Source organism: Podarcis muralis, chromosome 7 (assembly GCF_964188315.1).
Source record: "Podarcis muralis chromosome 7, rPodMur119.hap1.1, whole genome shotgun sequence".
NCBI lineage: Eukaryota > Metazoa > Chordata > Lepidosauria > Squamata > Lacertidae > Podarcis > Podarcis muralis.
In genome coordinates this window covers 87,270,307-87,281,006 of record NC_135661.1, presented here as the reverse complement: position 1 = coordinate 87,281,006, position 10,700 = coordinate 87,270,307, and the positions used below count along the sequence as shown (strand labels likewise).

General features: G+C 54.3%; 1 protein-coding gene across 1 annotated transcript in view; it reads left to right on the top strand.

Annotated features, from left to right (window-relative positions):
• Positions 1-278: 278 nt before the first annotated feature.
• Positions 279-10,700, top strand: part of NUMBL (NUMB like endocytic adaptor protein) — a 33,795-nt gene continuing 23,373 nt past the window's right edge. Inside the window, exon 1 of the mRNA XM_077932357.1 lies at positions 279-491. The gene's annotated coding sequence lies outside the window, so the exon portion shown is untranslated. The remainder of the gene's footprint in view (positions 492-10,700) is intronic.

The window sequence follows — 10,700 nt, the reverse complement described above, 5'->3', positions numbered from 1 at the left end:
CTCGGTGGGCGGGGTCGGCAGAACTTTGTAAATAACACCGGGCGGGGAGGGAAGGAAGGAGAGAGCGAGAGAGCGCGGCGGTGACGTTTTCGTCTTTGCATATTCAGGAGCGCGGAGCCAATAAAAACCGGCGGAGGCGCGGGAGGCGGAGTTTTGCGGCGAGAAGAGCGCGCCGGCGGGGGAGGGGGCGTGTCTATATTTGCATATCGCAGAGCCGCGGGGGCGGGGCCGAGTCCAGCTGGACTGAAGGCGCGTGCGCGGAGGAGCCGAGGCAGCGGCGAGACGAGACGGGGCGTCCGCAGCGGAGAGAAGAGGCGGATCGGGAGGATCGGGCGGGGGGCTGGCGGAGGAGCAGCAGCAGCAGCAGCCGGGGAGGGGCGGCCCAGGGCGGCAGCAGCGGAGGAGGAGGAGGAGGACCCGCGCCGGGCTCACCGTGGATGCGGAGCCGGGAAGAGGCGGCGGAGGAGGCGTCGGAGCCCCGCCGCACCCGGGTAAGGGCAGAGATGGGATGCAGGGATGGATGAGGTGGTGGTGGGGGGCTGGCAGGGGAGTCTCCTCTCCTCTCTCCTTCTCTCGCCCTCCTCTTTTTCCGCGCACCGACGACGCCCCCCCTCCTCCCGCGACGCCTCTTTCCGGGGATCCCCGCCGCCCCCGCCTTTCCGCATCCCTTTCCCGCGCCCCCTCCCCTCCAACAGATCCCTCCCTCCCTCCGCCTCCCACCCCGCCTCGAGTGACAGCTGTGAAGGGCACAGGCCCACCTCTCCCCCCCCCCCCAAAAAAAGGCAGCCTTGCTGGGAAATCAAAGCGGACGGATGGGAGGGATCGCATCTCTTTGGTCCCCCCTCCCCGCAAGCGCGCCGCCTCCTCCTCCTCCTCCGGGGTTCGCTGCTTCCGTCGGCGCCCCCGGCTGGGCAGGGCTGCGCCCCTTCTGCCTCGCCGGCCCCCCGATGGGGCCTCGCGGGATCGTGGTCGGGGAAGGGGTGGGGAGCAGTTGCCCCACCCAGGCCTGGGCCGGGGGACGGGAGAATGGGGCTCCCCCCTCGCCAATACTTCAGGATCGACGTAACTGGGTGGGTGGGGTTAAGAGGGATTGCGCAGGGCCAGGCGTTTGGGGAGGGGGCCTTCTGGAAACCTGGGAAGCGCCGAGCGTCCCCTCCCCGTTGTTCCGGAGAGATTCGGGATGGAATTTCCCCCGCGGATGCCAGGAAAAGGCCCATGGGGACATTTGGGGGGGGGGCTTTCCCCCCATTTGAGAAGTGCACAGGTTGGGTAACGGAATAGGTGGTTTGTTTGGGAGGGGGTGTCAAAGTCAACGAACCTTAAGGGGGAGAGTCGTGGGGAGTTGGTTTCCCCTTGGCAAAAAACGACGTGATGTGTCCTGCAAATAAGTTGGGGAGCATTAATGATCTCCATCACACCAAATGGCTGGTAGCATCGGGTGGAGCCGCTCAATTTCTCTGTTCTTGACTGTGGGTCACAGATTGTTTTTATTCTGGATCCTAAAAAAATAAATGCATGCCTGGGAGCCTGTTTGCACCCTTGGCAGGTGTGTATTTAAAGGTCTCTCCCCCCCCCCCCCAAGGGCTCCTTCAGGGCCTGTTAATGACTGCAGGTGAGACCCCGCGGGTGAGTCCTGGCTTCCCGGCTGGCAGAATGAGCATCTGGGTCTGATCTTCACCCCAACCGCTGGATTCGGAGGAGGCATGTGGTTTGGGGTGGGGAGCTCCCTCTGCCCTCCAAGGCCTGACTTTTGAAAGGATCTGCAGTATAGAGCAGGTGGCCCCCAGCGAGCCACACCCGGCCCTTGCAGTGGGCAAAGGGGTCTGGGTGCTAATGACGCTTCGGCGTTCCCTGGGCAGAGCCCCAATGCAGAGCCTGCCCTCTTCCCCTGGGTGCCTAGGGCTTGGGGAGATTCTGCCTTGGCTATTTTGAGGCCAGTCTAGAGCCCACCCCCCACCCCCCCGGTTTTATTTTCCAGCTTCTCAACTTGCTTCTTTCAAGATAAACTTGGGGGTCATCTTATCCCAGGCCCCTCTGTGCCCAGGAACTGCTTTGTTTAAAATGTCGTGCCTCAGGTTAGATGGCAAGATAAGAGCATGGCCGCCTCTGAACATGTGCAAAGTGAATTTCTAATGCCCACCGACCCTGGTGCATCTGGGACTTGCGAGTGTCTTGCTTCCAGGTGTTCCTGTATTGAGCCTCACCTCAGAGACAATCTCTCCTTAAAGGCCAGCCCAGGTTTGGATGTTCAGGTCAGAGGTGGGGGTCAAAAGAAAAGCCGTTGCTGCGAGTCGGTGTAGACAGCACTGCTTTGTATGCAACGGGGTCCTGGCTAGGTTTAAGGAATCTTCCAGCCTTCCTCTCATTTTTCTGCAAAATCTTAGCCAGGGGGGAGAGAGACTTGGAGTGGATTTGGAGAGCTCAGTAGCTTCTCAAGCAAAGCATGACAAGCACTCGTCAAGAGTGCCTCTGAGCACATTCAGCGCTCTTTTCCTTTCTCCGCTAAACATCTCCTTGGGCTCTGCTTGGAGGACGTTCTTTCTGTGGCACTTCCAACTCAACATGCTGCTTTTTAGAAGAAGAAGGAAAAAAAACTCCTTGAGAATCTGCCTCTCCATTCCTCCCCAACCAGTGATTTTAGACTCTCTGGCTTTGCTCACTTCCAGATGCAGCCAGAGAGCTGTGCTGCATTGGGGGGGGGCAGGTTTGCTCCCCACATTAGAGTATATATACCAGAGCCTGGGGACACACGGGTGGCGCTGTGGGTTAAACCACAGAGCCTAGGACTTGCCGATCAGAAGGTCAGCGGTTCGAATCCCCGCGACGGGGTGAGCTCCCGTTGCTCGGTCCCTGCTCCTGCCAACCTAGCAGTTCTAAAGCACGTCAAAGTGCAGGTAGATAAATAGGTACCACTCCGGCGGGAAGGTAAACGGCGTTTCCGTGTGCTGCTCTGGTTCACCAGAAGCGGCTTAGTCATGCTGGCCACATGACCCGGAAGCTGTACGCCGGCTCCCTCGGCCAGTAAAGCGAGATGAGCGCCGCAACCCCAGAGTTGGCCACGAATAGACCTAATGGTCAGGGGTCCCTTTACCTTACCATAGGATGCTGCCTCATTCAGAATCACACCATTGATCCAGCCAGCTCAACATTGTCTGCAGGAGCGATGGAGTTCCTTTGCTTCTCCGGAGGTCAATGGCCTCCCAGCCCCAGCCCAGGGTGGCCATGGGTGTGGCATCCAGGAATTTCGGGAGTGGTCTCCACAGGTACCCCAGCCCTGGTCTGCCCTGGCCGGCAGCGGCCCCCTCCAGAATCCCAGGCAGGGAGATTTGATTGTGATGTTGTGCATTGAGTCTGGGTCCTGCGCTCAGGCGCTCGGTTGCTTCGCTATGGCCTCTTCCCAGACGGAGAGGCATTTTGCTCATGCCCAGAGGTACCCCGCCAAGCCCTGGAGCTGAACATGAGCTGCTTTGGAGCACTCTTCTCCCTCCTTGCAAAGATGCTCTTACTGTTTGAAAAAGGCAACGAGCAGAACAGACTGCGATGGATGCAGCCAGGGCTGGTCTAAGGGAGGTTCCAGCTGTGGCCTTGGGGTGTGGGGAGGCCCCTGACCTTTATCACCGTGGCTCTGACCCTGACCCTACCCATAAGCAGCCCAAGGCCCCATGGCAAGAGACCCTTTTGCCAGAGGGCCAAAAGGTGTGACTCTGCTGCTTATGGGGCAGTTCCGAAAGGAACCCCTCTGCCTTGGTTGGCAGCTGATGGGGTTTGGGGGGCCGGCATCTGTGACAGGGGGTTGTTTCCCTGCCCCTCCCATGTCTGGACGCAGAAGGGCAGCCGAGTTCATGGCTTCCCAGACCAGGGGCAGGAGGCAGGAAACTGGGAAATAATCTGCAATTATTGCTGCCCATTAAGGCGGCCCAATTAGCTCTGGAGAGGCGCAGCTGCTGTTTCTTTGCCGCTTTCCTCCGCTGGGGGAGCGGAAGGACTCCTGGGGTCTCCCCTGGTGACGCAAGGGGAGATGGGAGCTAGGATTCCTGGGTTCTCTGCTGGGGGGGGGGGGGCGGGGGTGTTTGGACAGGCCAGGCTGCAGCAGAAGGGCGGAGAATCCGGCTCCTGAGATTTTCTGGTCTGTTTGGAGCAGACACAGTGGGCGGGAGGGAAAGAGGAGTCCGTTCCAGTTTGGCAGACAGTGCATGTGAGTCATTGGGCATCTGTTTCACAATTATTATTTTTTGAAGCGGGGGGGGGGGATTGTCCTCTCCCTAACCCTACGGGGCTGGTCACTCTTGTTCCCATTTTGCAGACGGGGTGATGAGGTCTGTTGTAGCTTTTCCCTTTGGGTGCACGGCCCTTTAGAAGCCTGGTGGATCAGGCCGTACAGAACAGTCCAGCGTCCTGTTCTCACGGGGGGACGGGGGGACAGCCAGGTGCCCCTTTTGGGAAACCCGCAAGCAGGAATTGAGCACGGAAGCGCTCAGCCTTCCTGTACATTCCAGCAACTAATATTCAGAAGTATTGCTTCCTCTGGTTGTGGGAGGCAAAGCACAGCCGTGGTGGGTAATAGCCGTCAATCGCCGTCATTTAATCCTCTTTTAAAGCCATATACCTGTAGTTTGTTTGTGGCCATCACTTCCTCTTGTGGGAAGGAGTTCCACAGTCTAACCCTGTGCTGCATGGAGAAGGACTTTCTAAATGTCTATTTATAATAAGAATAAGAATAAATTTTATTTATACCCCACCCTCCCCAGCCAGAGCCGGGCTCAGGGCGGCTAACACCAATAAAATCACAGAAAAAACATAATGGGGGGGGGAACCCCAATTTAAAATACAGGTTGAAATGCAATTTAAAATGCAGCCTCATTTTAAAAGTAGCCCATAGATCAAGACCATAAGGGGAGGGCAGCATAAGGGCATGGATGTCAACGTTTCCTGTTTTTAAAGGGAAATTCTCTTATTCCGAATAGGATTCCTCGCAAGAAAAGGGAAAAGTTGACAGCTGTGCATAAGGGTCAGACTGAGTCCAAACCAAAGGCCAGGCGGAACAGCTCTGTCTTGCAGGCCTTGCGGAAAGATGTCAAGTCCCGCAAGGCCCTAGTCTCTTGTGATAGAGCGTTCCACCAAGTCGGGGCCAGTACTGAAAAGGCCCTGGCCCTAGTTGAGACCAATCTAACCACCTTGCGATTTGGGACCTCCAAAGTGTTGTTATTTGTGGACCTTAAGGTCCTCCGCAGGGCATACCAGAGAGGCAGTCCCATAGGTACGAGGGTCTTAGGCCGTATAGGGCTTTAAAGGTCAAAACCAGCACCTTAAACCTGACCCTGTACTCCACTGGGAACCAGTGCAATTGGTAAAGCACTGGATGAATGTGCGGCAAGGACCCCGTGTTGCTTCTTCATCGACTTTCCCCTAAACCCAACAACCCAAAATGCTGCAACCTTTTTTCCTTGGGGAATCCCTCTGTCGTCCCTCCCCCCGCCTTGTTCCAATTGGCTGCTCCTTTCTTTATTTGCAGCCCCCACCCACCCACTTCCATGCTGGGGGAGGGCAAGCTTCCTGTAATGGGCAGCCTTTTGTGGGGTGGGGGTCCCACAGATCTTGCACGCCACCGGGTCAAGTCTGGGGCTGACGCCCCATGTCATCCTCCTGAAAGAGGAGTGGGGGCGACGGCAGACTGAGACTCTCCCCCACCTTGTCCCGACTGGGGGTCTCGTAAGGGAGAGAATCTCCCTGCCACGGGGTCTGCGTCTTGCCACCCCCTTCCAGCTGACTCAACTTGGCTCCAGGAGCCCTGCCATTCCCTGGGGTTGTGATGGCTCTAAGTCAGAGGTCAGCAAACTTTTTTAGCAGGGGGCCGGTCCACTTTCCCTCAGACCTTGTGGGGGGGCCGGACTATATTTTGGAAAAAAAATAATGAATGAATTCCTATGCCCCACAAATAACCCAGAGATGCATTTTAAATAAAAGGACACATTCTACTCATGCAAAAACACGCTGATTCCCGGACCATCCGTGGGCCGGATTTAGAAGGCAATTGGGCTGGATCTGGCCCCCGGGCCTTAGTTTGCCTACCCATGCTCTAAGTGGCTCAGAGGCGATGACTCTCCAGGTTTTCGTGGGCCACAGGGAGCCTTCTGGTTTGCTTTTGCTCCCCAGCAATCGGCTTTAAAATGGGTGGGTGGGACGAGACACCGTTTCTGGGGCAGGCTGGGGTAAGGCGCGATGACCCTGGTGTGTGGGGAGGTGCCCAGGTTGCGGGGGGTGGTGTGGGGATGCTGGTCTGTGCCAGCCCAGAGTCACCGCCGAGTTGGGGGTCTGAGATATACTGGACGGCCCACCCCCATCGTTCTGCCCGGATAATGAGGTCCAGCACCGAGGGCCTTCTGGCGGTTCCCTCACTGCAAGAAGCCAAGTCACAGGGAACCAGGCAAAGGGCCTTCTTGGTAGTGGCCCCCAGCCTGTGGAACGCCCTCCCACTAGATGTCAAAGAGAACAACTACCAGACTTTTAGAAGACATCTGAAGGCAGCCCTGTTTAGGGAAGCTTTTAATGTTTGGTGTATTACAGTATTTTAATATTTTTTGGAAGCCGCCCAGAGCCGCCCACAAATGGGGGGGAGGTATAAATAATAAATTATTATTATTATAATTTATTATTATAATAAATTATTATTATAATTTATTACTATAATAAATTATTATTATTATTATTATTATTATTATTATTATTATTATTATTATTATTATAAATTATTATTATTATTATTATAAATTATTATTATTATTATTATAAATTATTATTATTATTATTATCTGATACACAGTGGTGGAGGGGCTCCACGGCAGAACGTGAGGCTCTTAATCTCACAGTCGTGGGTTCAAGCATTGGACAAAAGATTCCTGCATTGCAGCGGGTTGGACTAGATGACTCTGGTGGTCCCTTCCAGAATTCTCTCCTTCCCTGGCGCTGCTGAGGATGGCATCTGGAATCTATCCCTGACCAAAGGAGCTGTGGCCTTTGCCCAAGGGAGTGTCTCTGGTCTGGCTGCCAAAGGTCGAAGGATGGGAATCCCAGGCGTGGATCTAGAGGGCGGTGGGTTGCTGTCCCCACAAGAGGGTGATGATCCTGAGAGGGGAAGCAGCTCAGACATAGAACAGCTGCTCTGCTTGCAGAAGGTCTCAAGTTCAGTACTGAGCAGCCTTGCCTGTCTGAAACTCTGTTGCTGGAAGTTAGGGTAGGCAATACTGAGCGACCTGGACCAATGGCCTGGCTCTGTAGAAGTAATAATAATAATAATAATAATAATAAGTAGAGACATCACCTTGCCAACAAAGGTCCGTATAGTCAAAGCTATGGTTTTCCCAGTAGTGATGTATGGAAGTGAGAGCTGGACAATAAAGAAGGCTGATCGCCGAAGAATTGATTCTTTTGAATTATGGTGCTGGAGGAGACTCTTGAGAGTCCCATGGACCGCAAGAAGATTAAATCTATCCATTCTTAAGGAAATCAGCCCTGAGTGCTCACTGGAAGGACAGATCCTGAAGTTGAGGCTCCAATACTTTGGCCACCTCATGAGAAGAGAAGACTCCCTGGAAAAGACCCTGATGTTGGGAAAGATGGAGGGCACAAGGAGAAGGGGACGACAGAGGACCAGATGGTGGGACAGTGTTCTCGAAGCTACCAGCATGAGTTTGACCAAACTGTTGGAGGCAGTGGAAGACAGGAGTGCCTGGCATGCTCTTGTCCAGGGGGTCACGAAGAGGCGGACACGACTAAACATCAACACCCCGCCCATCTGGGAAGCTTCATGAGTTGATCCTTCTCCACCTCGTTACACTCCAAGGAGCGCAAAAGGGAAGCAGTTTGCCTCAGAGGTTCTAAGAAGTTTTTTTTTTGAGCCTTGCAAAGGAACTGAGCAAGTTGCTTTGATATTGGACTGGGATAAGAAAGCTGTTTCCCCCCAGAACTATGGTTGGACCAAGGCGGTGCTGAGTGCACTGGCTCTGGAGCCTTTTATAAAATAATAGCTTTGCTTCAGCCCAGGTCCCCTCCCTCCTGGGCTGCAGGAATCATGAAGTCACAGAATCCTAGAGCTGGAAGGAGGGACCCTGGGGTCATCTAGTCCAACCCTCTGCAATGCAGGGATCTCAGCTCAAGCATCCATGACAGGTGTCCATCCAACCTCTGCTTAAAAACCTCCAAAGAAGGAGAGCCCACAACCTCTCACGGGAATCTGTTCCACAGCTCTTACTGTCAGTTTTTCCAAATGTTTAGTCGGAATCTCCTTTCTTGTAACTTGAAGCCATGAGTTCGAGACCTACCCTCCAGAGCAGGAGAAAACAAGCTTTCTCCCTCTTCCATGTGACAGCCCTTAAGATATTTGAAGATGGCTCTCCTATCTCCTCTCATTCTCTTTTCCAGGCTAAACATACCCAGCTCCTTCAACCGTTCCTCATCAGGCTTCATTTTCAGACCCTTGACCATCTCAGTTACCCTCCTCTCCTTAAATTGTGGTGCCCAGAACTGGACACAGTATTCCAGGAGGGGCCTGACCAAGGCAGAAGAGAGCAGGACCTTGACTAATAATAATAATAATAATTTATTATTTATACCCCGCCCATCTGGCTGAGTTTCCCCAGCCACTCTGGGCGGCTCCCAATCGAGTGTTAAAAGCAACACAGCATTAAATATTAAAAACTTCCCTAAACAGGGCTGCCTTCAGATATCTTTTAAAAATAGGATAGCTGCTTATTTCCTTGACATCTAATAGGAGGGTGTTCCACAGGGTGGGTGCCACTACCGAGAAGGCCCTCTGCCTGGTTCCCTGTAAACCTCACTTTGAGTTGGGAGGGAACTGCCAGAAGGCCCTCGGCGCTGGACCTCAGTGTCCGGGCAGAACAATGGGGGTGGAGACGCTCCTTCAGGTATAATGGGCCAAGGGCTTTAGGGCTTTAAAGGTCAGCACCAACACTTTGAATTGTGCTCAGAAACGTACTGGGAGCCAATGTAGGTCTTTCAAGACCGGTGTTATGTGGTCTCGGCGGCCGCTCCCAATCACCAGTCTAGCTGCCGCATTCTGGATTAATTGCAGTTTCCGGGTCACCTTCAAAGGTAGCCCCATGTAGAGCGCATTGCAGTAGTCCAAGTGGGAGAGCATGCACCACTCTGGCGACACGGACAGCCAGCACTGCAGGGATGTTGTGTTGCAATGGGGGCTCTCTTGGGTGTCTCCCTCCCCTTGACAGCCTGGGCTGGGCTGAAGGGGGAGAGCAGGAGACGGCCTAGCTGATCTCTGTGTCTCCAGGAAAACTCTCCAGCGGAGACATGGATAATGGTGGTTCTTCTCTCCCTCTCCACCCCCACCTCCCTGCTTTCTCCTAGAAGGCTGAGTGATGCGCAGAGAGGATGAAAGCCATGAAAGCCGATAAAAGCTGTTCCGCTAATGGGCCAGGGCGGAGGAGGCAGGCAGGAAGCCAGGAGGGAGGGGCTGGTGCAGGTACCAAATGCAGGAAGTGGGGGACATATACGTCCCTTTGGACCCGGCTTAGAACAGCATCTGATTCCGCGATCATATGAGAGTAGAATCGCAAGGGCCCCCCAGAGGTCCTCTAGTCCAACTCCCTGCAATGCAGGAATCGCAATGGAAGAATTCCTGACAGGTGGCCGCCCAACCTCTGCTTGAAAGCCTTCAAGGAAGCTCTTCCTAATGTTTAGTCAGAATCTCCTTCCTTGCAATTCGAACCCGTCGTTTTGGCTCCTCCCCACCGGAGCCGCAGAAAGCGAGTTTTGCTCATCTTCTTCCCCATGAGGGTCCTTTCAGGTATGTCATCTTTCCTTCCTGAACCTGCGAGGATCTGCATGGACCATCCGCCCCGGGGCTGTTGCCGCACCAGATGCCAGGATTTGGCCCCAGGAGATACTGGCTAAATCTCAAAGAAGCGTAACAGCAAGCATGCACAGAGTGCTGGGCAGGTGTGGGGGACTCTCTGGTCCTAAACGGGGTAACTGTGCCCCTGAAGGAGCAGGTGCGCAGCCTGGGAGTCATTTTGGACTCACAGCTGTCCATGGAGGTGCAGGTCAATTTTATATCCAGGGCAGCTGTCTACCAGCTCCACCAGGTACGCAGGATGAGACCCTACCTGCCCGCGGACTGTCTCGCCAGAGTGGTGCATGCTCTAGTTATCTCTTGCTTGGACTACTGCAATGCACTCTACGTGGGGCTACCTTTGAAGGTGACCCGGAAACTACAACTAATCCAGAATGCGGCAGCTAGACTGGTGACTGGGAGCGGCCGCTGAGATCACATAACACTGGTCTTGAAAGACCTACACTGGCTCCCAGTACGTTTCCAAGCCAGTGTGGTGTAGTGGTTAAAAGTGGTGGACTCGTAATCTGGGGAACCGGGTTCGCTTCTCCGCTCCTCCACATGCAGCTGCTGGGTGACCTTGGGCCAGTCACACTTCTCTGAAGTCTCTCAGCCTCACTCACCTCACAGGGTGTTTGTTGTGGGGGAGGAAGGGAAAGGAGAATGTGAGCCGCTTTGAGACTCTTTCGGGTAGTGATAAAGCGGGATATCAAATCCAAATTCTTCTTCTTCTTCTTCCAAGCACAATTCAAAGTGTTGGTGCTGACCTTTAAAGCCCTAACGGCCTTGGACCAGTATACCCAAAGGAGCATCTCCACCCCCATCGTTCAGCCCGGAC